A 23,843-nucleotide genomic window follows, 5' to 3' on the forward strand; every position below is an offset into this window, starting at 1 on the left:
ACACCTAAATGCAGAGATTAAACTTTGCATCAACATTTTCAGAGCAAACTGTTGTGTATGTCCTGATGGGATACAATAGAAAGTAAATATCACCTCTATGGTACTCTTGCCAAAAACATGTTTCTTCTGAATCTAATCATGAGGAATAATAATACAAACCACGATTATGTTATTTCCAAAAGTAGATTTTTTTTTTATGGGGAGAGATTTGTCTGATCACACCCCTGGAAGAATGTTCATCAGCCAGAATATTATCTACTGTCTATTTTATAGCAGATAAAGGATTGAGAGTGTAGTGTTATAGTGTGGTGACACCTGAATAAGAGACACATGAAATCATCAAACAGCAACCTCATATTTTTTTCACTTAGAGTTTCCCTGATCACAGAAAAATCATGTGGACATATATCAATGTTTTAATTAGTGACATTAACTAGAGGTTATCACATAACCAATTTGCGCCTCTGTTTTCTCAGGTGGGTCAATGTCTACTTGACAAGACTTTTGTAAAATTTAGAAGAGAAAGTTCATATAAACCACTCCCCTATAGGACCTACTACATAACTGGTGCTTCATCAACAGATCAATAATAGAGTTCTTTCCCCTCACTCTCCCCACCTTGCTGTTTTTGCTGTCTGTGTCCAGTCGCTGTGTGATCTGTACCTATTTCTCTTTTTGTCTTCTCTTCTTGTCTTTCTTCTCTAGGATTCACCGGGATTTGATCCTGGGGACCTGTGACACAGAGAGAGGTTCCCTGTCAATTGCACCACCTCAGTTCCTAGTTTCTGCTGTGCTTCACCTTGACTCTCCCCTTCCACTCTTTGTTGTTGCATCATCCTCTTGCTTTGTGACTCACTAGCACAGGTCCTGGCTCACCACGTGGGCACTCGACTTGCTGCATGGGCACACGCATGTGCACTGGGCTTGCCACGTGGGCACTCGGCTCACTATGTGGGCACTGGCTCGCCACGCAGGCAAGCTTTCTCTTCTTTTCCACCAGGAGACCCCAGAGATTGAACCTGGGTCCTCCCATGTGGTAGGCGGAGGCCCTATCCCTTGAGCCACATCCTTCCCTCCCCTGGGCATTTAGGTCCATGTGGATGCAGCACCCTCTCTGAGCGCTAGGATCAGCACTGACCATATTGAAGGCTGATAGAGCCCTTCACCCTGTATAGACATTTAACCCCATTCCCTGCCACTTGCCCCCTTGAATGATCCACATCTATCTATGTCAATAGCATAATAGCTAGAAAGTTTTCAAAGTTTATTCATCTCTGTATTCACAGAAATCAGTGTCTTTTAGTTAGCAAGAGCTCAGGGAATATTTTGGGCCAAAAATAGCTGTGAAGGTGGAGGAAATACCTTAGCACCCTGCCTTTCCCATTGCATGCAGCTCTTCTTCGGATTACCTGAAATTGAGGTAATTTTTTACTCCATAATGAGCTTTTACTGAAGCCTGGAAAAATCTTCTGACCTCAAGCATAGACTGTGAAAGGAAAGGAAAACAAAAAAGAAAGTCATTTATCAATATACTTGTCATTTTTTCCTGAACCTTAATTAAAATTAATCTCTGTTTTGGGATAACTTTCTGGCTTTTCTTTCTAGTCATTTTCTCTTTGATGAAGAAAAATGTGTTCATGGATGTTGAAATAGAAAATTTCATTTCCCCCTTCCCTCCCAGACTATTTTGGAAAACTTTTCTCATACTTAGAAACCTTAGCACAGTAAACAATTATCACCTGGAATTTAGCACTGGATGTAAATTCCACCGAGAAAGGTACCAGGTTAGGTGAAAGTGAACGGTACAAAAAATAAAAGAAGGTAAAATGAAAATAACTCATTTCCTCTCTCTCTTTCTAGTTTTTGTACATTGAAAATGAGTCCACAGCTTTTGACTTCAGATATAACCTCCCACATTCAGGATGAACTTGTTTAAGAATTCTATGGAAAGGTAGAAGAACATGTCATATGGAAGGGAAGCCATAATCTAAATATCTGAAAATCTAAATTACCTAAAAATCTAAACATCTAAATATCTAAATAATATTTAACAAGTAGGTTGAATTTTCAGCAATGGAACCCTTCCCAGAAATAGTCATAGAATTAGATTGGAAACAAAATATAATAATACATTGCAATTAATTTTTTTCTGTATATCCTGGCCCTAAACATCTTCAATAAACATTATAGCACCAATTTGAATTCTAATAGGGCTTTATTTTTCTGAGCAGAGAAGTAAACACCTGATAGTTTTATGATTGTTCTTGAGTCCTCAAATCCCTCTGATTGAACATGAAAAAGGCAACAATGACTAAAGACTTTTAATTGCTACCATCAGTGGTACAAAGGTCAAGAGTAATAGTTGACCCGAATGACATTGCAATGACAGATACAGGCCATTATATATCCTGCCAAAACCTAGAGAGTTGAGTGGGAGAGAGTGTAAAGTACAATGTAAACTGTAATTCATGCTTAGTGGCAGTGCTCCAAAATTTTCATCATTTGGAATGAATGTACCACACTAATGAAAGAAGTTGTTGATGTGGGAAAAGTGGGATGTGTGGGGAGTGAGTGGGGCATACAGGAATCCCTTATTTTTTTTATGTAACATGTTATGTAATGTAAGTATCTTTTAAAAATAAATAAGATATATATTTTAAAAAACAGAATGATAGTAATTAGAAACCAACCTTTCTCTTGTTGCTGACTTTTGAAATCAGACGGTGAAGGATGGCCTTAACAAAAAAAGCCAAACCAGACACAATCTAACTAATATTGCCCATTTCAGCAGGGATTTTGAACTGGGCACCGTGGTTGGATTTGGTTTATCAACTTAATGAAAACAAACTTGCATGGGAGAAATCTGTGCCTAATGAGAGCGAGCAGTGAAATATCATCTTTATTGGACCTAGATTATTAATCCCATTTGCCACTTCTTTTCTGTGTTACAATTTCCTCTTCACCAGGGGAATTTAGATGTAAGTAGGGTACAAAACCACCTTCAAAGTATGGTTGGGTCCACATGTGCTACCTAATATTCCTAAACAGACTGTCATTATTTTATTATCTTCCTGATTAAAATGCAAATTCCCTAGGAGGAAATAATAGTTTAAGAAACTTGTAGTCATTTTTTCATTGACTGTGAATGTGTTTCAGATGTTTTCTGATAAAAGAAAGAAGATATTGAGAGCTATAAATATCTTATGAGTTAGCAATGAAGGAAGTGAAGTATACGATGAAAGAGATAAAAACACCAAAATGATGCCAAATTGCCATGAAGAAACAAAAGGACAGTTTATATTATGATTTTTCTAATATTTGCCTCTGTTGTCTTGAAATAGCACTTATTCTTGGCTCTGCCTTCATAAATATTAAATAAGTTTTGGTTTTACTCCCAGGGAACATTAGTATTTTAGTTCTACGTAGAACCATACATAGCTTGCAGCAAGGACTTTGTCCTAATCATTTTATATGGCCGGGAGGCACATAGTAGAAGTTCAGAAAATTTTGGTAAAATGAATAAACAAATGAATGAAAAATCAGTTTTGTTTTGGGTATAATGTTCAGTGCTACATCCCTGTGGCCCCAAATTCCTAGAAAGTCCTTCCTTTAGTTGTTTTCCAGTGACCAGAGCAGACACTTCTTACCAAAACACTCTCCGTGGTAGCTGTTACTCTAACTCACCTCCATGAGTGGAGCCATGATCTCCATTTCTCTCAGACTGAATTTTTGATAACTGTTCAGAGGAATCATGTCAAAAAGATGCAAGATACAGCCGACAATGTAGTTGTGCTATTATTTTGTCCACAACTTATGTAGTGAAGCTATGTTTAATATTGTGAATAGACTATATTCCAGTGCCATGGTAAAGAGCTTCATGCCTAAGTCTTTTCTCGTGTGTTACCAAATATTTAAGTTTTTGTACATCAGCGTGAAGTTTGCCGGGATTTGCCTTGTGAATGCAAATTTGGCATTGATGTGAATTGTGAGAAGAAGCCAAGGAAAACAAACTGTCATCTCACAGGCAAAAATCCTTCAATATTTATGGGTTTGGCTTCAACTTTGGGGATTCATTACTGAAATATTTGAGCTACAAAGAGGTGGTTAAACCTTAATGTCTGATCAAAGATTTTTAAATTATTAACCAGAATTTTAGCTAATTTTCAAGGGAAGTTCAACATCAGAAAATCAATTAATGTAATTCACCACATTAACAAATCAAAGAGGAAAAAACCACATGATCATTTCGCTTCATGCAGAAAAGTCATTTGACAAAATCCAGCATCCTATCGTGATAAAAACACTTAGAAAAATAGGAATAGAAGGAAACTTCCTTAACATGATAATAGGCATATATGAAAAACCTGCAGCTACATTGTACTCAATAATGAAAGATTGAAACTTTCTCTCTAAGATCTGGAACTAGAAAAGCATAACCATTGTCACTACTGTTATTTAACATTGTGCAAAATGTAGAGTTAGACAAGAAAAAGAAATAAAAAGGAGGAAGTAAAATTGGAAATTGGAAAGGAAGAATTAAAACTTTTAATATTTGCAGATGACATGATCTTATTTATAGAAAGTCCTCCCAAAAATCTACAGCAGAGCTACTAGAGGTAATATATATGAGTTCAGCAAAGTGACAGGGTACGAGATCAAAATGCAAATATCAGTAGTGTTTCTGTGCAGTAGTAATGAGCAATCTGAGGAGGAAATCAAGGAGAAAATCAAGGAGGTAATCAAGGAAAAAAAAAGGAATAAATTTAACCAACGATGTAAAGAACTTATACATAGAAAACCACAAAAATTGGTAAAGAAATTAAAGAAGACATAATGGAAAGGCATTCTGTGTTCATGGATTGGAAGACTAAATATCATTAAGATGTCATTTTGACCCAAGTTGATTTACAGATACAACCCAATTCCAATAAAAATACTGACAGCCTACTTTGCAGAAATGGAAAACTCAGTTATCCAATTTATTTGGAAGGGCAAGGTCCCTGAACAGCCAAAAATATCTTGAAAAAGAATGAGGTTGAAGTACTTACACTTCCTGACTTTAAAGCAAATTGCAAAGCTACAGTGGTCAGAACAGCATGGTACTGGCACAAGGATAGATATATCAATGGAATTGATATCAGAGTTCAGAAATAGACCTTAATATCTATGGTCAATTGATATTTGACAAAGCTGCCATGTCCATTCAACTGGGAAAGAATAATCTCTTCAACAAATAGTGCTGGGAGAACTGGATATCCATATGCAAAAGAAGGAAAGAAGACCCTTATCTCACACATATACAAAACCATCTCAAAATGAATTTAAAAACCTAAGTATAAGAACCAGGACTATAAATCTTCTACAAGAAAATATAGAGAAACACCTAAGAATCTTGTGTTAGGCAATGGTTTCTTAGACTTTTCACCAAAAGCACAAGGAACAAAAGAAAAAATAGATAAATGAAGCCTCCTCAAAATTAAAAACTTTTGTGCATCAAAGGACTTTGTTACAAAAGTCAAATGACTGTATATTCAATGGAAGAAAATATTTGGAAACCACGTATCTGATAAGGGTTTAATATCCAGAATATATAAAGCAATCTTTCGACTCAGCAATAAAAAGACAAACAACCCAAATAAAAAGTGGGAAAGAGACTTGAATAGACATTTCTTCAAAAAGGAAACAAAGATGGTTAAAAAGTACATGAAAATATGTTCAACATCGCTAGCTATTAAAGAAATGCAAATCAAAACCACAAGGAGGTATCATTTCACATCTATGAGAAAGACCATTCCATATGTGTGTGTGTGTGTGTGTGTATAAAGCAAAACCCAGAAAACTACAAGTGTTGGAGAGCTTGTGGGGAAATAGGAACACTCATTCATTGCTAGCAGGAATGTAAAATGGTGCATCAACTGTAGAAGACAGTTTGGCACATCCTCAGGATACTAAGTATAGAATTTCCATATGTTCTGGCAATCCTGCTATGAGGAATATACCTAGAAGTAGGGACTTGAACAGATATTTGCATACCAATGCTCATAGTGGCATTATTCACAATTGCCAAAAGAATGAAGAAACCCAAGTGTCCTTCAACAATGAATAGTCAAAAAAGTGTGGTATATACATATGATGGAATATTATTCAGCTGTAAAAAGGAATGAAGTACTGACAAACTTTGAGGACATTATGTTGAGTGAAATAAACCATACACAAAAGGACAAATATTGTGTGATTATGAACAGTTATAACAGGCAAACACATTGAGTTAGAATCTAAAACATAGGTTGCCAGGAGATGGACAAGGTAAAGGGAATGGGCAGCTGATGCTTAACTTGTACAAACTTGAAAATGGATGGTTGTGATGGTAGCACATTATTGTGAATTCAGTCAACAACACTTAATTGGATAGATCAAAGTGGTTAAAAGGGGAAACTTTAGGATGTATATGTTATTAAAATAAAAATTGAAGGATCCACATAGGACTGTACAATACAATGAACTCTATTATAGATGAAAGACTGGTTAATATTACAAGCATAAGAATTTTTTTCATTAATTATAACAAATATATGACACTAGTAAAAGGTGTTCATAAAAGGATGGAGTATAGGAAAAAATAAAAGTTACTACTGCTATTTTAATATTTCCTCAAATGTAACAAATATAACTACTATTAAAATTAATAAAATTATAAAAATGTGCTGTCATCAATTGTAACAATGTTCACACCTGTGCAATATGTTGGTGGGGTGGGTTATGGGAATCCCGTATTTTATGCATGATTGTTCTGTAAACCCACAACTTCTCTAATAAAAAAATTTAAGAAGAAAGAGAACTAACTTTAAAATTGACTGGCCATTTTTGTTTGTTGTATAATAAATTAGTTCACTTTTTTTTTTTTTAAATCTTTTTTTTTTTATTGAATCTGTAATAATATTACATTAAAAATATATATGTGAGGTCCCATTCAACCCCACCCCCCCACCCCCCCTCTCTCCCCCCAACAACACTCGTTCCCATCATCATGACACATCCATTGGATTTGGTAAGTACATCTTTGGGCACCTCTGCACCTCATAGACAATGGTCCACATCATGGCCCATACTCTCCTCTATTCCATCCAGTGGGCCCTGTGAGGATCCACGATGTCCGGTGATCACCCCCGAGGCGCCATCCAGAGCAGCTCCACGTCCCAAATACGCTCACTTTTTTTTTTGAAGTTACATCTTTTTCCCAAAAAGTGCATCTGAAAGTTCTTCTGAACTTACAAATCAGGCATGAATGGAGATTTTGTTGTTTTTGTTATCCACAGGGCTCTTATACTTTTGTGATCCTCAAACAGAAAAAGAACCCCATCAGACATAGCAAAATGTTAAAAACAATATAGATAGGACCTGGTTTTGTAAAACTGAATAATTGGCTGGCCATCATAAAATTTTAAGCCATATTCTATCTGGAAAAAATATGTAGTTACAGGTTAGCATGTGCCTACATAAATTTCAGGCAACTAATAAAAGTATGAGTTTCCTTTATTGTTGAAAAAAAGGCCACTTTTAATTCACAAACAATTGAGAGATCGACTTTGCTTAAATTGAGTTCAAAACTTAGCAGCAGTGTTAAAGCAATGCAATAAAAGGACTGCAGACTTCATTGTGAATTTGCAATGTTGAAGATGAATTATCTCTGCCACAGTTTGTTTGCTTTTTAAGTTTTTTCTTTCTTACAGAAAGAAAGAACTTTTTTTTTTTCCCAGGTACCGGAGGCCAGGGATTGAACCCAGGACCTCATATGTGGGAAGCCAGCACTCAACCACTGAGCCACATCTGCTCCCCTGAGTTGGTTTTTGTTTGTTTGCTTGTTTGTGTTTTTAGGAGGCACCAGGAACTGAACCTGGGACCTCCCTTGTGGGAAGCAGGTGCTCAACTGCTTGAGCCACAACTACTCCCCTAGATTCTATCTTTTTTTTGGGGGGGAGGGAGGAAGCTATTTAATTTTTTTTAATTTTAAATTTTTTTAGATTTTTAAAATTTATTTTTTAAGGATACATAGATCATACAAAATGTTAATTTAAAAAATATGAGAGGATCCCATATACCCCCATTCCCTACCCAACCCCCACTCCTCCCACATCACCAGACTCTTTGAAGAATACATTTTGGAGTACTTCTACACAGCATGGATTGTAGTTGACATTGTAGTTTGCACTCTCTTACAGTCCATTCAGTGGGTTATGGCAGTATATATAATGTCCTGCATCTGTCCCTGCATTATCATTCAGGACAACTCCAAATCCTGAAAATGCCCCATATCACACCCCTTTTTCCCTCTGCCTGCCCTCAGCAAATCCCATGGCCACTGCCTCCACTTCAATGATACAGTTTCTTCCATTGCTAGAGTCACAATAGTTCTATAGAATACCAGTAGGTCCACTCTAATCCATATTTTATTCCTCCATCCTGAGAACGTGGAATCATGATGTCCATTTCACCTCTAACTTGAGAGGAGGCTTAGATCCCACATGACTGATGGATGGAATTCTCCTGCTTGCAGTTGTAGACTCTCTTGGCTCCCTGGTGTGGTGGTTGACCATCCCCACCTCCCTGTTAGCTGACCTGGGTAAGTCCAATGAACTGGAGAGTAGGTGTTGTAACTCTGTTGAGGCTCAGGGCTCAGCTAGCTCACAGTCCAGGGATTCAAGTCTCCTGTGCATATACCAACCCCAGCACTAATTATACTCAGGAGCACAAATTCCAAGGGGCCCACTGGCAAGACACTGAAGTCCAGAGCCATCTGTCATGACCATGGGACCTGGGTGTCTCTGTAGCCCTCTGGAGCACCAATACTTGGGGTTGTATCTACTTTGACTGTCTCTGAGATCCTGCTAAGATATGCAACCTCTCTGGTGACCTCCCAACTCACTTGGAAGTCCCTCAGTCATAAACTCATTTGTCTTTACCATTTCCCCCTTTTTTCAATGTCTTTTTCTAGTTGCATCACTAGCTAGTGATTGGTAGCAATCTCTTAGTGCCAGGGAGGCTCATCCCTAGAAGTTATGTCCCATGCTGGGGGGAAGGTAATACATTTACATGTTGGGTTTGGCTTGGAGAATGGCCACATTTGAGCAACATGGAGGCTGTCAGGAGGTAACTCTTAGGAACCCTGCAGTTCTAGACCTAGTTGAAATTTCAAGCCCACAGGCTCATAAGCAGTCATTAGTACCAAGGGCCCATAATTAGACCATCCTTCTTCACTGGTCTTTGTCCTTACACTTGGGGGATTGTTGCTGCTCCATTAGGGAGTGCAATGGAGTTCCCCAGAATGGGAATTCAGCACTCCCTCAGTTGTTGTGTGAAACTCTACCCACCAGATACTATCTTGACTAATGTTATTTCAAAAATATATGGGTATGCTGTTTTAGAAATATTAGGAGTAAATTTTAAAGGTCCAGAAGACAACTTCTTCCTCACCTCTGCTGGGTAGGACTCAGGGGAATGCTGAGAAAGAAAATGAAGGAGAAGTTCCACTTCTCCTGCGTTTCCAGAAGAATGTGTTTGTACAAAGAGTTTCTTGGTTAAAACAAAGTTTGAACCCACCCCACTGAACACACTCTATTTCTCCTACATAAATTTTACCATATTTAATGAAATTGTCTGTTTACTTATCTTTTTCACCTATGAAAGTATGAATTATTTAGACAGGGACAGTCTTTATTTTGTTCACCATTATATTAATATCACCTTTGCATGGCTACCACCTGGCAATTGATAGGTGTGTATAGTTGTATAGTGGATGATTGACTGAAGTCTAACTCCATATATATATACAACTCCATATAGATACATACAACTCTCTCTATATATATACAACATACACACACACACGTCCTATATACATGATGCTTATCTGATGAGCATTGAATGGATTATAAACTCTTCAAATGCAGAGTGTACACCTTTTGTTTGCCCATCAATCAATGATCTTTGAGTAGGAATTGCTCCACAAATGTTGACAGTGGTGATGTATATGTTACCACAATGATTTGCATTTAATTTCTCTTCACAGAGCCAGCTCTTCTATTTACAATCTCTACATTCTACATTTGGCTTGTATGTTCTAAACATGCACATGGCTTTATGGTCCCAATAACATCCTCCCAACAGTAGCTCCCACCCATATTATTTAAAATTGCAACACCACTTCTGACATGCTTCTCCCCTTTTTAGCTTAGTTTTATCCATAGAACTTATTACTGTCTTGCATACTATTTATTTCACTGTGTTTGTTTGTTTGTTTATTGTCTGCCTTACCCCCAAAAGAAAGTAAGCTCCTTTAGAGCAAGCATACTTGACCTGATTTGGTTACCTCTGTATCTCCAGCACCTAGAACATTAACTGACAAAATAGATCTCAATAAATATTTGTTGAGTGGATGGTTTGTTGAATAAACTAATATTCTCCCTTGAAAAAAATTTGAATTAATGATTCAATATGTTGGGCATATTAAATTTCATTTTGGCTTGAGAACAGTGAATTTCTGGATTATAGCACTCAAAAAAAGAAATTTGAGGAATATGATGGAAATCAAACAAATTCCTTAATATCTTTATGAAAATACCTAGTCACTTTTCCCATTATTCATTCAACTATACCAAATCCTGAATAACTAAGTTAATTGGAAAATCACAACTGTCTAATGAAACAAAAGATAGCTTTCAATAGTCCTATAATAGCATACTGTGTATGACTTACCATTGCATGCACTCAAATAGAGTCAAACACACAATTTAAAGAATGCTATGAGATATTTATGAAGATATGTTCTACTATTAAGAATAGTATGATATCTAATCATAGATTGCCTGGATACAGAAGTAAGTTATTTCTTCTCTACAAACTGGAACTGTGATTTTGATGTTGGCAACTTGTTCTTTTCCTCAGGATGAGTATAACATGTCCTTCTATATTAGGTTAGGCTATGATATGCTGCAGTAACAAATTATTTCTGCAAATGTAATGACAAACAACAAAGAATTATATACAGTCAATCATTATTTGTGGAGTGCATATTTGTGAATTTGCCTACTTGCTAAAATTTTATTTGTAGCCTTCATATCAACACTTGCTATTATTTATTGGTCATTCATGGATGTAAGAGTGATGAAGAATTTGAGGTACCTAACATATGTATTCCCAGCTGAGGTAAAACAATGTGATGTTCTGCCTTCTTGTTTCAGCTCTTATATTTTCTTATACATGTAAGTGCCCTTTTCATGGTATAATAAGTGCCATGTTTTTCAGAGTTTTGCATTTTTGTTGGTGGTTTTTCTGCTTAAAAAGGCTCCCAAACCTAGTGCTGAGTGCTGTTTAGTGTTTCCAAGTGCAAGAAGGCTATAACATACTTGCCATGGCTTGAAGTTATGTACCCCAGAAAAAAATGTTATTAATCAATTCCTGTGGGTGTGAACCCTCTCAAAATAGAACTTTTGAAGATGTTATTTTTAGTTAAGATGTGACCAGCTGGATCAGTTTGGGCTTTAATCTGGATACATGAAATTCACAAATAAAGAGATAAAAAAGTCATAGCAGCTGGATATTGATGGAACCCAGAGCACTGACATGTACATTGACACAAGACAGAAAAGTCAAGGATCCAAGGATCACTGACAGCCAATACCAAAATTTTGCATTGAGGAGAAAACATTGCCTTAATATTGTCATACTTGGACTTCCACTAGCTTCAAAACCATGAGCCAAAAAATTCCCTTTGTTTAAATGAACCCACTGTATGGTATTTGTTTTAGCAGCTAGGAAACTAAAACAGTGCCTCACAAAGAAAATACATGTGTTAGACAAGCTTTATTGAGGCATGAATTATTCACCATGACTTCAATATTAATGAATCAGCAATATTCATTGAATAAGACAACTTTAAAGAGAAATACATGCCAAACAAGGTTATGTATTGGTTGGTTGACAAAACATATTGGGACCAAAGGTTTACAGGAAACTAACCCTACATTTCTGCCAGGTGCAATGGTTCATTATTTGCTGATTTAGTGTTCATGGTGACTTTATAGACCACAACTACTGAAAATAATGAGAACTCACTGTTATTTACACTACATCATGCCCAACAGGTTTCTGGGGGATGAGATAGTCTCTAATCCATATGCTCAGACCATGACCCAAGATGAGAGAAATGCCATAATCTCAAAATGAGGACTCCATTTAAAAACCCTGGAAGGTTGCACACCAGCTCTTACATATTTCCACTTTTGATGAAAATAAGAATATTAAATATGTTTTGGGAACTGTAAAAAAGTTTATATTTGAAAGTGAGTAATAGTCCTAAAAATTTGTAGTCCCCAAAATTTATTATTAAGGAAAAAATAATTTCACAAAAGAATCTGGAACAATATTTCAGAAACTTACCAAATATCCCTTTAAAAATAAACTTGGAGGGGATTCACTTCTGAAATGGTGGCATGAGGAGTTCTGTGGGCCTATTCTCCAGTAAAACAGCTGTATCTGATGAAAATTATGTAAAAAAAAAAACATCAAAAATTTACAAATCTGTAAATTGTCCTAAGGGCATACAAAAAGTGATCTACATAAATAGTCTTTAGAGAAATACAAATAAAAACTGCATTGATATACCACTTCATAATGACTAGAATGCTAAGTAAAGACTATTTCTATACATTAGCAATGAACAATCTGAAAACAAAATAAGTAAACATTTCCTTTTAAAATAACATGAAAATGAATAAAATACTTAAGAATAAATTTAATCAAGGGTTTTCAAGATTTGTACACTGAAAACTACAAAACTCTGCTGAAAGAAATTAAAGAAGACATAAATTAATTGAAAGACATACCATGTTCATTAATTAGAAGACAATATTGTTAAGATGACAATATTACTGAAATCTATCTATAGTTTCAATGTAATAACTATCGAAATCCCAATGACCTTTTTGCAGAAAAGAAAAAGCTGATCATAGAATTCATACAGAAATTCAGATAACTGAAGAAGACAAAAAAAAAACTTGAAAAAGAAGAAAATTAGGAGGACTCACTCTTTCTGACATTAAACCTTGAACGAAAGCTATGATAATCAAAAGAGTGTGGTGATAACATAAGGATAGACATGTAGATCAAGGGAATAGAATTGAGAGACGAAAAATAAATCTGTATGTCTATGGTCAATTGATTTGCAACAGGGGTGCCAAGAACATTCAATGGGAAAAGAAGAGTCTTTTCAACAAATGATGCTGGGACAACTGGATATTCACATATAAAAAATTAATTTAGCCCTTTACCTTGCAGCATATATCTAAATGTGGTTAAAAGGGGATATTTTGCATTGTACATATATTATTAGAATAAAAAAATTTTTAAACTAGAGTACTATACAGAACAGTGAATAGTATTGTAAACGGTGAACTCTAGCTAATAGCACAATTATAAAAATATTCTTTATGAATTGTAACAAATGAATCAATGAATGCAAGGTGTTAATAATAGGGTGGTACATGGGACTCTGTATTTTATGCATGATTTTTCCATAAGCCTACAACTTCTCTAATAAAAATCTTCATGGCCTTGAATTTGTTAATGGTTTCTTAGCTATGACACTAAAACATGAGTAACAAAAGAAAAAAATAAACAGAATTTATCAAAATTTTAAAAAATGTTTACATTTTAAAGAAAGCAATAAAGAAACAGAAAGCCAACCTATGGAGGGAAAAATATTTAAAAACTGGGGTTCAAAGAAAAACTTGGACATGAATGTTCATTGTAGCATTATTCACAATAACCAAAAGGTGGAAACAACTCAAATGTCTATCAGCTGATGAAAGGATAAACAAAATATGGTACATCTGTACAAAGAAGTGAAGTATCAACACATGCTATCACATGGATGAACTTTTAAAACTGTATGCTAAATTAAAGAAGCCAAGCAAAAAAGGTCACATATGTCATTAAGTTTACATGAAATATCCAGAACAGGCAAATCTATAGAGACTCAAACAGATTAGTGGTTGCCAGGAGCTATAGGAAGGAAGGATGGAGAGTGGCTGCTCAATGGGTATGGATCCCCTTTTGGGTGATAAAAATATTCTGGAACTAGATATTGGCAATGATTATACAACATTGTGAATGTATTAGATGCCATTGAAATGAACACTTTAAAATTTTAAAACTGGTGAATTTTATGTTGTATATTTTATTATTTAAAAAAAAACAACAACATTCCAAAGCCTTAAAAATAAAAAGAATAACACCATGACAAAGTAGAATTTAATATAGTTATGCAAGGTTGGTTTAACATCTGAAAATCAATTAATTACGTCATATTAATAGAATAAAGGATAAATAGTACATGGCCATTTAACAAACATAGAAACATCCTTTGAAAAAATCATTTTTAACATAAAAACATGGAGGCAGACTTGGCCCAATGGTTAGGGTGTCCATCTACCACATGGGAGGTCCGCAGTTCAGACCCTTGGACTCCTTGACCCATGTGGAGCTGGCCCATGCACAGTGCTGATGAGCGCAAGGAGTACCGTGCCACGCAGGGGTGTCCCCCGCATGGGGAGCCCCATGCGCAAGGAGTGCGCCCTGTAAGGAGAGCCGCCCAGCGCGAAGGAAAGTTCAGCCTGCCCAGGAGTGGTGCCACACACACGGAGAGCTGACACAGCAAGATGACGCAACAAAAAGAGACACAGATTCCCGTGCCGCTGACAACAACAGAAGTGGACAAAAAAGAACACACAGCAAATGGACACAGAGAACAGACAACTGGAGGGGGGGGGGGAGAAAGGGGAGAGGGGAAAAAAAAGATAAAAACACTCAACACTAGGATTAGAAAGGAATTTCCTCTATCTGATCAATACACCTACAAAACACCCACATACAGCATTACACTTACGGTGAAAGACAATAGATGTAGAAGAAATTATTTGGTAAAATCAGCAAACACATGTGATAAGAACACTCAATAAACTAGGAGTGTAAGGAAAATTCCTCAGCCTGATAAAAGGAACTTATAACAAAACTACAGTTAATATCAAATGTAATTGTGAAAGAATAATTTCCCTTAAGATCAGGTACAGGAGAAGGATGTTACCTCTTGCCACTTCTCTTCAACCTTATATTGGTGAGTCTAGCCAGGGTGAGCTGCAAGAAAATGAATGAAAGGCATTCATATTAGAAAGTGAAAAGTAAAATTACCTCTTTATGTAGATAAATATAAGGCAAATCTTCATGTCCTTGGGTTAGGCAATTGCTTTTTAGTTAACACATCAAAAGCACAAATGACAAAAGAAAAATAGATAAATTGGACTTCATCAATATGAAAACTTTTGTACTTCAAAGGACATCATCAAGAAAATGAAAAAATAACTCAGACTGGGTGAAAGTATTTGTAAAATATATATCATATAATGCTCTATTATCCAGAATATATTTTAAAACTATTAAAAATCAATAATAAAAATACAAATAACCCAATTAAAATGGCAAATTATTTGAATAAGTTCATTTTTCAAAGGAAATTCAAATGGTTAATTGAGACAAGAAAAGATGCTCAATGTTAGGGAAATGTTCCTTTATAGTCATTAGGGAAGGACAAGTAAAAATCATAATGAAATTCCACTTCACATCTACCAGAATGGCTATAATCAAAAGAAGACATTTACAAGTGTTGATGACAAGGTTGTGGAGAAATTGGAAATGCTATACGTTGTTGGTGAGAATGTACAGTGAATCAACCAGATTGGAAAAAAGTTTGGAAGTTTCTCAAAATGTTAAACATAGACTTACTATAGGACTCAGCAATTCCGCTTCTATGTATCTACCCAGAGAAATGAAAACATACTTCACGCAAAAATTTATTTACAAATGTTCATAGCAGCATTATTCATAATAGCTAAAAAGTGGAAAAAAACCCAAATGCCCATATTCTGAAGAATGACTAAACAAAATGTGATTGATTCATACAATCAATATTATTTTTCACTAAAAATTAATAAGTACTGATACATGCCACAATATGGATGAACCTTGAAAGCATTATGCTAAGTAGTAAGTATAAAATAAAGAAGCTAGTTATAAAAGACCACATTTTGTACTATTTCATTTTTATGAAATGTGCTGTTTAGGCAAATCTATAGGGAAAGAAAGCTGATTCATTTTTGCCTAGAGATAGTGGGTCATAGAGAAGTGGATGGAGAATGAATACTAATGTATTCAGCATTTCTTTTAAGGAGTTCAAAATTTTTCTAAAATTAGATTGTGGTGTTGTGCAACTCTGTGAATACACTAAAGATCATTGACTTGTACACTGAAATGGGTGAAATGTATGGTATGTACCTTATATCTCAACAAAGCTGTTTAAGAAGTGATTGTTATTCTATATTTGAATACTGCATGAGTTAATAAATTAACCATTGACTTATATGTCAATGTTTTCTAGTTTTACTCTATTAAAAAGAACTCACCCCTAAGCCCCTTTGCATATTTCCTCTGTGGACCAAAGTTTCCTGATAAAAAGTTAAGTTCATCAGCCACACAAGACAAATATTTAATTGCTTACCATGTGTGTCAGACACTTCTAGATTCTGGTTATGGGATGTTGAACTATTCAGAGATATACTACTCTTTTTCTCTTATAAGATTTTTTTTTTTTCTCTCCCCTGCCCTGCCTCATTGTCTGTTCTCTGTGTCCATTTGCTGTGTGTTCTTCTTTGTCCGCTTGCATTCTTGTCAGCGGCACTGGGAATCTGTGTCTCTTTTTGTTGCATCATCTTGCTGCGTCAGCTCTCCATGTGTGCGGTGCCACTCCAGGGCAGGCTGTGCTTTTTTCAAGCAGGGCAGCTCTCCTTGAGGGGCACGCTCCTTGCACGTGGGGCTCCCCTACGTGAGGGACACTGCTGTGTGGCAGGGCACTCCTTGCGTGCATCAGCACTGCGCATGGGCCAGCTCACCACATGGGTCAGGAGGCCCTGGGTTTGAACCCTGGACTTCCTATGTGGTAGGCGGACGCTCTATCACTTGAGCCAAATCCACTTCCCACAGACATATACTACTCTTGATATCTTCAGGGCAAACATCACTTAACAATAAAAGAACCATCAGAGCTATACTGCTATTTTTCACCTACACCTCTTAAGCAAGCAGTTAAGCCACAATGTAAAGGGAGTAGCAATAATTTTATAGCCATCACTTCTGGAATGGCATCAACTAGAACTTCTTCAGTCATAAGTAAAACTTAGAACATTTTGTCTTGCAGTAACAGCATCATGCATATTACTGAAAAACACAAACAGCCTTGCAATATTTTAACGTTTTACTGGGTAAAATATTATGCTAATCAAAAAAGAAGTGATAATGTATTAGAAGCATTGCTACTCAATGTGAGTATTTTTATTTCTTTTTACTTATTGTATTTGAACTTTGAAATGTCCATTTGGAAAAGGTTCTCCTCCTACTCAGAAACCAATTATCCCTTTCTGTTTTCTATTAGAACTTGTTTCTTGGCTTGAGGAAGATATCTCTCAGTCATTCAAAATATTGGTTCCAAAATATTGGAAAGATTGGACATAAATATGGTTAATGTGGGAAGAAGGGAAGGGAAGTTGATGGATTTGCCATGTGTAACATCTTGGATTTTTCCTTTCTTCCTTTACAGCACTTCTATTTTGGTTCAGGATTTTTAATCTTTTGTCTATATGTTGATATGTCTTCTAACCGGACTCTATGGCTACAGTTGCAGCCCCCTCTAAATCGTTTGTTCAAATCAATGTTCCTACAAGGCCATATCTTTTGCTATCATTCTTTAGTGATGGCTATCAGATGAAGCCACTTTATCTTACAAATTCAAGATCATTGCTCATGTGGCTTTATCTTACAATTCACCTGTATCACAGAGTACCCTCTGTTGCTCACACCGTGTCCCCCTGTATAACGTCTGTTTCCTCTTTGGTAGAGTATATCCTATTTTTCATTTGAGATGGGTATAATTATTCATTGAAATCTTTCTGTATTAGCTCCAGGGCATAACCTTCTCCTGGCTATATATATATTTTTTACCTTTTCTCACTTCATACATATGTAGGCATGCAAGTATGTATATATGTGTGTTTGTGTGTGTGTATATATATATTATTGAATCTTTCTTAAATTCATTTATGAATGTATGTCTTTACAGCAACTACTTTTATTCTTTTTGTGATTTTTTTTTGGATGCAATTCAATTATTCCAAAAATATTTACTCTTTTCCCATCATGTGCCTGATACTAAACTATATGCTGAGAATCTGATAGGGAAGAAAGAAGATGCAATATCTGCCTCAGGCAATTATAACCTAATGGGACTTTAAAAATTATGCATCTTATCAAATGACCTCTGTATAAGACTCATGTTTATATGATTGTGGCCATGCCACTTGCCCTATCACACTCAAATTTGCCTTAAAAAAAAGCTCTGCAGGGTTAAAATTCATGAAACATAGCCCTGAATATCTCATTTCTCTAATTTAAAAAAGCAGTAGTTTCCTACTTCTTAATGATTTAAGAATAATCCCAGCAAGTTCTCTACAGTTTGTCCCCAAACTGACTTTCTAGGCGTATTTCACTAGAGAGTGAGTTTCTAGGCATATCTCATTAGACTGTGAGCCCCACGAGAATAAGAATTATGCCACACACTCTCTTTTTTTTTTTTCATCATTCTTGACTGGTGACAAACTGCTTCTTATTTCTCTCTCTTTACACACACATTTTTCTAATCTAATGCTTCTTTCTCCATTGGAATGCCTTCTTTACCAATTTAAACTGTCGTGTTCTACCTCAAATGCCAGCTCCTAAGTAAAACATGTCCTGATCCCTGTCTCTAACCTAAAGCAATCATTCTCTCATCTAAATCCCCATGATACTTTTGTATGTATCTTTCACAGAATTTGACTTGGCCTGTTCTTTTTACTTTTCTTTTTTTAAATAAAATTTTTATTTTGGAATAATTTCAAATTTATGGGATAGTTGCAAAAATAATATAAAACCCACACAGAGAGCTCCAGAGATACAGATCCACAACTTTTAACATTTTGCCACTTTTGCCTATCATTCTTTCAACGTATTTATGGAATCTAATCTCATCATCTATCATTTCCTAAATATTTGAGAGTCGGTTGTATACATCATGCTCCAAAACATTTAATACTTCCAGGATATTCACTTACATTATCCACCTTAAGTATAGTTATCAAGTTCAGGAAATTTAACATTGATATAAAGTTTGCAATCTATATTCCAATTTTGTCCAAAAATGTCCTTTGGGGCATTTTCTCCTCCATTCCTAGATCCAGTCCAGAATCATATATTTAATTGTTGCTGTCTCTTTAGTTTCTCTATCTCTTTCAATTGTGGAAACATTGGCACAACATGAAATTTCCCATCTCAACCTACCTAAGCATGCCATTCAGTAGGATTAATCATATTCACAATGTTGTGCTATCCTCATCACCATCCGTTATCAGAACTTTACTACAACCCTAAACAGAAAAACTCTGTACCTATTATGCATTAATTCCTCCACCCTTCTTATCCCCATAATCTGTAGTCTACTTTCTGTCCCTATGAATTTTCATTTTCCAGCTATTTCATATAAGTCGACTCATACAATATCTGTCTTTTTGTGTCTGACTTATTTCACTCAACAGGATGCCTTCAATTTTCGTCCATGTACCAAAGGTGCCTTTTTTTAAGGGTTGAATAATATTTCATTGTATGTATATACCATATTTTAATTATCTGCTCATCTGCTGATGGCATTTGAGTTGCTTCTACCTTTTGGCAATTGTGAAAATGCTGCATGAAGACTGGTGTAAAAATATCTTTCTGAGAATCTGCTTTCAATTATTTGGGGTATATACCTAGAAATATGATTGCCAGATCATGTGATCATTTTATGTTTAACTATTTCAGGAATTGCCAAACTGTTTTCTACCAGAAATATACTAAGGTTCCTATTCTCTACATCCTTGCCAATATTTATTATTCCATTGATTTTCAATAATAGCCATTGATTTTCAATAATAGCCATTCTAGTAGATGTGAGGTGCTATCTCCTTGCAGTACTGATTTGCATTTCCCTAAAGGCTAATGATGTTGAACATGTTTTCATGTGCATGTACATATTGACCATTTGTATATCTTCTTTGAAGAAATGTCTATTCAGGTTCTTTGCCTATTTTTTAAATTGGGTTGTTTATCTTTTTGTTATTGAGTTGTTGGTGTTCTTTATATATTCTGGATATTAAACTCTTATCAGATATAAAATTTCCAAAATTTTCTCTCATTCTGTTGGCTGCCTTTTCACTTTTCCTCACTATGCATTAACACATTTTTAAAAAAATAATTTAAAAAAATTTACTGGATAACTCTCTTTCAATCAAAATCTGTTCTTTTCATATTTTAGGTCCAAAGAGTGAAATACTGGAAATTTCATGTCATTCAATCTAATAGTACAGAAAATGATGTCACTCAGCTCTGAATCTCAGTTTCAGGTTTAAAGCCTTATCAACTGAGGACCTTTAAAGTAATTAGTCATGATGAATGGTCCAAGACAAAAAAAAATAGCACTACCATGCAAAGATTAGTGAAGAACACTCTCCATAAAGGCTTTTCTACATGCTTGAGGAAAATATTATTTTCCTGACCTTTTCAGCTATCTACAGTTGAAACAGAGACCAAAAATTTATGGTTGTTCTGGGGGTAATTTCAATCTAATTCTGAGGCAAATCCTCAGATCAAACTCCCCAGGGGTTTAGTGACAGATTACCATGAATGAGAACTTCAGAATCACTTTTAATTAAAATGATTGCTCAGAAAATGCTGAGTAGTAACACTCCTTCACATTGGCCCAGAAAATGACACTGTTGAAATGCATATATGTCCTCTATTATCTACAACAGACCTTCCATTGGAGAGGCCAAAATAAAGCCCATTCATTCATTCATTCATTCATCCATTCAACTTTAGTGTTAGTCCTTGTAATGGAAGCTGGGGAAAATACGATCCTCAAGAACACCATAGCCCAGTGTGGATAACAGAGAGCTATGCTATAGCAAGCTCTAACACTTGGTTGTAGCTGTCCTTTACTCCTCTCCCCATGGCCCTTCTTTCCCTATCTCTGCCACTGCACTGCTCTCAGTGTTTCAACTGATAAACTTTTCAAACAGGATAGATGTGTTTGCATATATGCCTCCTCTATTAATGTGTGAACATATTGAATGCTTTTCATGGCTTTATCATTATTTACTTAGCACCAAGTTGGTGCTCAATAAATATTTCACACATCTGTAAATGAATTAAGGAAAAACAGAGAATAAAGATATGCTGTTCGGGAAAGCATATTGAGAAAGAGCAGATGGAGAAAGAGATGTTTGAATTGGTTTTGGAGGGGAGAAGGGGTTGTGGGGAGAGTAGAGCAGTCCATGAAGAATATTATCTTTTCAGTGACTAACAGAAGGCTCTCTCAGCCTAAGGTCTCAAAATAGGAACAGAACCTAGCCAGCAAGCATCAAAGGATAAGAATTCGAACTCTAACCATACCACTGTGCTTCTTGACTGTCAGCCTAAATCCTTTGGTTTTCCAGCTACAAACTCCTCCAGAATTCAAATATAGTTTATAAAGCTAAATGAGATTATATAGATAAAATTACTTTGTGAGTAAAACTGCTGTTGGAATGAATGAATTTATGAAATGTTCCAAGCCTCACTGTGTCTAAAGTGAATTGGCTGTGGATAAATGGGAGCCTGTGGTTATACGCATCTGATGTAATAGACTATTGGGCTAAAGAAAGCCGTTGGAAGTCTGAACTGGCTGGATGAGTTATTTTTTTCCCTTGGCATTTTATATGCACCTAGCTTTGAGTCAGAGTTAAAAGCTGCTTCTCAAACCACTGAAATCCATCTGACCCTGAACCAAATTGCCTTCCCAAACTAAAGGCATTTTAGAACACAGTGAAGAGGGCAAGGAATCTTTTTTTTTAGAAATGAGAGAACAAGATATATTTTGAAGGAGTTAATACGTTCTCAAAGGAGGAAAATATTACCCTAGCATTTAATTAAGAGCTCAGAGATTGTTTCTCCCTTGATAGCTCTTAGTTAAACATGATCACTTAGCTGAGAGACACTGCCTCAAAAACTGCCTCTGACACAATGCTGATCTCTCAGCCATAAGCAATCCTTGTCGGTGCCAAGAAAATTAGAAAAATCGCTTTTGTAAAAAAAAAAAGATTTTGCAAGAGCAGTTTTGTTTCACTTTGTGCTTTTTAACTTTTTATTTTGAGATCATTTTAGAATTGCAGAAGAGTTGCAAAACTAGTATGCAGAGTCCCATATACCTTTCTTCCGGCCTCTCCCAATGTCAACTTATTATATGACCATAGTACAATTAGTACAAGGAAGACATTGGACATCATTGCAATGCTATTGGTTAAACTACAGACTGAATGAAGATTTTCCCACTCATGTTCTTTTTCTGTTCCAGGAGCTAATCCAGGATGTCACATTTTATTTAGTTTTCAGGTCTTCCTAGTATCTTTCAATCTGTGATAGTTCCTCAGTCTTTCTTGTCTTTCATGACCTTCAGACTTCTGAAGAGTGCCGATTGGTTATTTTGGAGAATGTTGCTTAATTTAGGTTTGTGCTTTATTTTCTTATGATTAGATTGGGGTTATGCATTATTGGGAAGAACGCCACAGGAATGATGTGCCCCTTTCAGTATATTGTAGCAAGATAGCATGATGTCAAAATGTCTTCTTACTGGTGATGTTAGCCTTTATCCTTGGCTAAAGTGGCGGCTGCCAGCGTTTCTCCACTGTAGCTATTATTTCCCCCTAGCAATTAATAAATATTTGAAGTAGATGAATATGTGAATATATTCTAACTCTCTTAAACTTTGGTCCACTAATTTATCACATCTATCAATGGATCACGCCTACGGCAACTATTTGTGGGGTGTTGTAATGAAAATTTCCTATTTCCTTCATCCTTTATTTATTCATTTGTTTGTTTTTTATGTACTTACTAATATTGTATGGGGCCAAGGATCTTTATTTTATTATTAGGGTTATAATGCCATAATATCATTATTGGTTTTCTTGTTCAAACTGTTCTAACGATGAGCATTGGGTACTTTGATTTTGTTGTTCTTATTTTAAATAAAATTTATTTTTAGAACAATTTTAGATTTATAGAAAACTTAAGAAAATAGTGCATATTCTCCCAGTTTCCCTTATTATTAATGCCCTGTTTTCGTATAGTGAATGTTACAATTGCACTAATATTGATAAAATTAATATTAAGTAATGCATCCAGTTAATCCAGCTTTCCTTTTTCCATTCTAGGATCCCACCCAGGGTGGCATTGCATTTGCTTCTCATATTTCCTTAGGGTCCTCTTGGCTATGACAGTTTCTCAGACTTTCTTGAGTTTTTTTTTCATTCGTTGTTTTTGGTGACTTTTTTGAGAAGTTCTGATCAGAAATTTTGTAGAATGCTCCTCTATTGGAATTTGCCTGGTGCTTTTCTCATAAGTAGACTTGGGTTATGACATTTTGGGAGAGGAAAGATGCCATTTCATCACATCATATCATAAGTACATCGTACCAATACCATGAAGATGACACTTCATCATTGTCATGAAGATGACAATACCATCTCTCATTGTTGAAGTTGACCTTGATCTTCTGGTGAGAGAGTGATTGTCAGGCTTCTCCACTTAAACCTATCTTTTTTTTCCTTCTCCCTTTCCATACTGTACTCTTTGGA

The sequence above is a fragment of the Dasypus novemcinctus genome, chromosome 31 (genome assembly GCF_030445035.2).
Source record: "Dasypus novemcinctus isolate mDasNov1 chromosome 31, mDasNov1.1.hap2, whole genome shotgun sequence".
Lineage (NCBI taxonomy): Eukaryota > Metazoa > Chordata > Mammalia > Cingulata > Dasypodidae > Dasypus > Dasypus novemcinctus.